Source organism: Cynocephalus volans, chromosome X, assembly GCF_027409185.1.
Source record: "Cynocephalus volans isolate mCynVol1 chromosome X, mCynVol1.pri, whole genome shotgun sequence".
In the NCBI taxonomy this organism is placed as follows: Eukaryota; Metazoa; Chordata; class Mammalia; order Dermoptera; family Cynocephalidae; genus Cynocephalus; species Cynocephalus volans.
In genome coordinates, this window is record NC_084478.1 from 51,470,556 (window position 1) to 51,476,021 (window position 5,466).

Genomic DNA, 5,466 nt, shown 5'->3' on the forward strand with positions numbered 1-5,466 from the left:
AAGTGGTGGACTAGAGGGTACAAAACTATGCTATCTACCCTAAGTGAATCATTGTGTAGTGTATACATGTATTGAAACAACACACCATACCCCACAAAAATAATTGTAAATAAAATTTTTAAAATAAATAAATAAAAGAAAACGTGAACTAGAAAAAAATCAATAAATGAAATAGACACTAGAAAAACAATAAAATAGATCAATGAGACTGAGTTGATTTTTTCAGAAGATAAACAAAACTGGCAAGCCTTTAGCAAGTCTAAGATAAAAAGAAAATGAGGGCGGAGAAAGTTTCCCCCCAGCCCTGGCTGGGTTTCACGGGAATTAAAGATTTCATTTTGCTGTGTGGCCGGATTTTCTTACTCCTTGCTCTTCTCACTTTAATTATTTCTGTGACTACCTCATGGCTTAACTCATTTAAATCTTCCCAAGTTTATCTGAAAGAAGAAGAGAAGAATGAGAAAAGGCAAAAACTTGTGAGAAAAAAACAACAAGTGGCACAGGGTGAAAAGGCCAGCAGATATGTAGAGAACGTTTTAAAACCTCACCAGGAAATGAAATTGAAAAAACTGGAGGAGCGCTTTTATCAAATGACAGGGTGATGAAGATTCGGTGCTTGAAAATGCGAGTCACACATGTTTTGAAACATCAAACAGAGAAGCAGCAAAGAAACGGAAATTACCTAAGCTTTTAACTAAAGTTTCACCACCTGCTGAACAGCCCACGCAGAAGGAGGATCCTGATTTACCTGAAGAACCTTCTGAAACAGCTGCAGAAGTAGTCACCGTTGCTCTTCACTGTCCCAGTGGGAGTGTCCTGAGGAGAAGGTTTTTTAAGTCTTGCAGTTCACAGGTCCAAGACATTTCGAGGAGGCTGCGAGGAGCCGGCGCGGTCGCAGTCTCCACAGCGCAGGCCCACGGTAGCACAGCTGCTCTGAGCCGACCCGACCTCCGGAGGAGTGGTAAGATTTCATCTGGGGATCCGGCAACTCCCTGGGAGGCAGACGCAGGCAGACCGGCGGATCCGGGGAACCGAGCAGCGGTTTGCGGCGGGCAGTTCTCGCTGATCCGTGAAAGAGGTAGGCGGCCCCAGCGGGCACCAGTCAGAGTGGAGGTCAACATGGCAGAAGAGAAGAGCTTCCTGCTGCTTTTCCGCCTGGAGTAGAAGCAGCCTGAGGCCCGCGCCAGATGCAGCTGTAGCAGAATCGGCGCAAAGGAACAGCATTGAAAGGGTGTCTTTACCCTGCCGAGAACCGGGAATCTTCCCCCAACCCGCGCGCGCGACCCACCAGTGCGCCACAGCCCGCATCGCAGCCGCAGCCGCAGAGGTGGAAACATGGAGGCCTGAGCTGGCATGTGTCACCCCCGGCTGCAGCGGTGACCAGGCTTCTGACCCCCGCCCCCACCCGCCTGTCCCTGGAGCTGGAAGCGAATCAACCCACGGCCGAGACAGGGAGACAACCAGCGGGAGAGGCATAAGTTCCACGGAGACCAAACGCCCTGCGGGGCTGCCACTGTGTGATCCAACAGGTAGGCTTCACTGCCGCCACCTGGCTTCATTCCCAGCCCAGCCCAGTGCACACAGAGCGGGGAGACGTCTGGCAGGGGAGGTGGGAACTCCACAGAGTCCACGCTGCTGCCGTGCAATCCAGCAGCAGGTAGGCTTCACCACTGCCACCCGGCTCCTTCCCAAGCCCGGCCTAGCCCACACAGAGCAGGGAGACATCCTGCAGGGGAAGGGGAAGCTCTGCAGAGACCACACGCTCTGCGGTGCCTCAGTGCATCCCAGCAGCACGGACCAGAGCGCACAGAACAGGGAGTCACTGAGGTAGCGATACCAAATTGGCAAGGACAGCAACATCTTAGTCAGTCAATAGTGTCAAACCTGTGGAGTGTGAAACCCCCTGTCACAATGAATAAACATCAAAGAAATGATACCAGAAATACAAAAAATCAAGAAAGTACACCACCAAAAGATAATAAATCTCAAGCTCTAGATCCTATAGAACAAGAAGCCCTTGAAATGACTGACAAGGAATTTCAAGGGATAATTCTAAGGAAACTGAATAAGATACAAGAAAACTCAGCTAGATATCATGATGAAATGAGGAAAAGTATGCAGGACCGGAAAGAGGAAATGTACAAGGAAATCAATGCCCTGAAAAAAAATGTAGCAGAACTTGCCGAACTGAAGAAGTTATTCAGCGAAATGAAAAACACAACAGAGAGCTTACCCAACAAGCTTGTGGAAGTTGAAGAGAGAACCTCTGAACTTGAAGGTGGGCTGTTTGAAATAACACAAGCAGACAAAAAAAAAAAAAAGAAAGAAAAAAGAAAGAAGGCATTGAAGAAAATCTGAGAGAGATATCAGAGAACCTTAAGCGCTCAAATATCCGAGTCATGGGTATTCCAGAAGGGGAGGAAAACGGAGATTGCATTGAAAACATATTCAACAAAATAGTGGCAGAAAACTTCCCAGGTATAGGAAAAATCACAGATATTCAGATCCAAGAAGCTCAACGATCTCTAAATGTATTCAACCTGAAAAGGTCTTCTCCAAGACATGTTATAGTCAAATTGGCGAAACTCAAAGACAAAAAGAGAATCTTAAAAGCTGCAAGAGAGAAGCGTCAAATCACCTATAAGGGAGCCCCAATCACGCTAACATCAGACTTTTCATCACAAACCCTAAAAGCCAGAAAGGAATGGGATGATATATTCAAAATAATAAAAGACAGAGATTGTCAGCCAAGAATACTCTACCCTGCAAGGCTGTCCTTCTGAAATGAAGGGCAAATAGTATATTTCTCAGACAAACAAAAACTGCGGGAGTTCACCACCACACGACCACCCTTACAAGAAATCCTCAAGGGAGTACTGGGTTTGGTTCTTGAAAAATAACTACCACTGCCATAAAAACCCAAGAAAAATCTAAAGCCAATAGTATAATAAAAATGGCATTCATAAAGAGAAAACAAACAAAGAAAAAGTCTATCAACAACCTAAGGAACCAAAAAACACAGAAACTGAACAGTAAATCAGAAAGCAAGGAACAAAAGACACCTAAGACAACCAAACAACAATCAAAAAAATGCTAGGAATAAATCAACACTATTCAATAACAACTCTTAATGTAAAAGGCTTAAATTCCCCAATCAAAAGACACAAACTGGCTGACTGGATTAAAAAGGAGGACCCAACTATATGCTGCCTTCAAGAGACGCACCTCACCCATAAAGACTCACATAGACTAAGAGTGAAAGGATGGAAAAAGATTTACCATGCAAACAGAAAAGAAAAACGAGCTGGAGTAGCTATTCTTATATCTGACAAAATAGACTTTAAACTAAAAACCATAAAAAGAGACAACAAGGGACACTACATAATGATAAAAGGACTGATCCATCAAGAAGGCATAACAATCATAAATATGTATGCACCCAATGTTGGAGCAGCCAGATTTATAAAACAAACTCTATTAGACCTAAAGAAGGAAATAGACACTAATACCATAATAGCAGGGGACCTGAACACCCCACTGTCAATATTGGACAGATCATCTAGGCAAAGAATCAGCAGAGAAACACAAGACCTACACAATACTCTAGATCAATTGGACTTGGCAGATATCTACAGAACATTCCACCCAACAACCTCAGAATATTCATTCTTCTCATCAGCACATGGATCATTCTCCAGGATAGATCACATATTAGGTCACAAATCAAGTCTCAACAAATTCAAAAAGATTGGAATTATCCCATGTATTTTCTCAGACCATAATGGATTAAAACTAGAAATCAATGACAAACCAAATTCTGGAAACTATACAAACACATGGAAATTAAACAGCATTCTACTTAATGACATAGGGGTCCAAGAAGAAATCAAGCAGGAAATCAAAAAATTTATTGAAACTAATGAAAATAATGATACATCATACCAAAACCTGTGGGATACTGCAAAAGCAGTATTAAAGGGGAAATTTATTGCATTAAATGCTCACCTCAGAAGAATGGAAAGATGGCAAGTGAACAACCTAACACTTCACCTTAAAGAACTAGAAAAACAAGAACAATCCAAACCTAAAGTTAGCAGATGGAAAGAAATCACTAAGATCAGAGCAGAACTGAATGAAATTGAAAACCAAAAAACAATACAAAGGATCAATGAATCAAAAAGTTGGTTTTTTGAAAAGATAAATAAAACTGACAAACCATTAGCATGGCTAACAAAAAAAGGAAGAGAGAAGATTCAAATAACCAAAATTAGAAATGAAAAAGGCGATATTACAACTGATTCATCTGAAATACAAGGACTCATTCGATACTACTATACCAACTATATGCCAACAAGTTTGAAAATCTGGAGGAAATGGATAAATTTCTGGACACACACAAGCTCCCAAAACTGAGCCATGAAGATATAGAAAATCTGAACAGACCAATAACAATAAAGGAGATTGAAGTTGTTATCAGAAAGCTCCCAACAAAGAAAAGCCCAGGACCAGATGGATTCAAAGCAGAATTTTACCAAACATTCAAAAGGGAATTGACACCAATTCTTTACAAACTATCCCAAAAGATTGAAATAGACGCAAGTCTTCCAAACTCTTTCTATGACGCAAACATCATCCTGATACCAAAACCAGGTAAAGATATAACCAAAAAAGTAAACTACAGGCCGATATCCTTGATGAATATAGATGCAAAAATCCTCACTAAAATACTAGCAAACAGAATACAGCAACACATACGTAAAATTATTCACCACGATCAAGTGGGATTCATCCCAGGGATGCAAGGTTGGTTCAATATATGCAAATCAATAAATGTGATACACCATATTAATAAAATCAAACACAAGGACCATATGATCCTCTCTATAGATGCTGAAAAAGCATTTGATAAAATTCAACACTCATTCATGACAAAGACCCTCTATAAGTTATGTATAGACAGAAAGTATCTCAACATAATTAAAGCCATATATGATAAACCCACTGCCAATATCATCCTGAATGGGGAAAAGTTGAAAGCTTTTCCTTTAAGAACAGGAACTAGACAAGGATGCCCACTCTCACCACTCCTATTCAACATAGTGTTAGAAGTACTAGCCAGAGCAATCAAAGAGAAGGAAATAAAGGGCATCCAGATTGGAAAAGATGAAGTCAAACTGTCCCTGTTTGCAGATGACATGATCCTATATATCGAACAGCCTATAGCCTCTACAAAAAAAACTCTTGGAATTGATAAATGATTTCAGCACAGTAGCAGGATACAAAATCAACACACAAAAATCAGTAGCATTTCTTTTCTCCAATATTGAACATGCAGAAAGAGAAGTCAAGAAAGCCTGCCCATTTACAATAGCCACCAAAAAAATAAAATACTTAGGAATTGAGTTAACCAAGGAGGTGAAAAATCTCTATAATGAGAACTACAAACCACTGCTGAGAGAAATTAGA

General features: G+C 41.1%; 1 pseudogene; it reads left to right on the forward strand.

The window, feature by feature from the left end:
- Positions 1 to 275: 275 nt before the first annotated feature.
- LOC134367986 (UBX domain-containing protein 8-like) lies at positions 276 to 1,164 on the forward strand (annotated as a pseudogene).
- Positions 1,165 to 5,466: the final 4,302 nt, after the last annotated feature.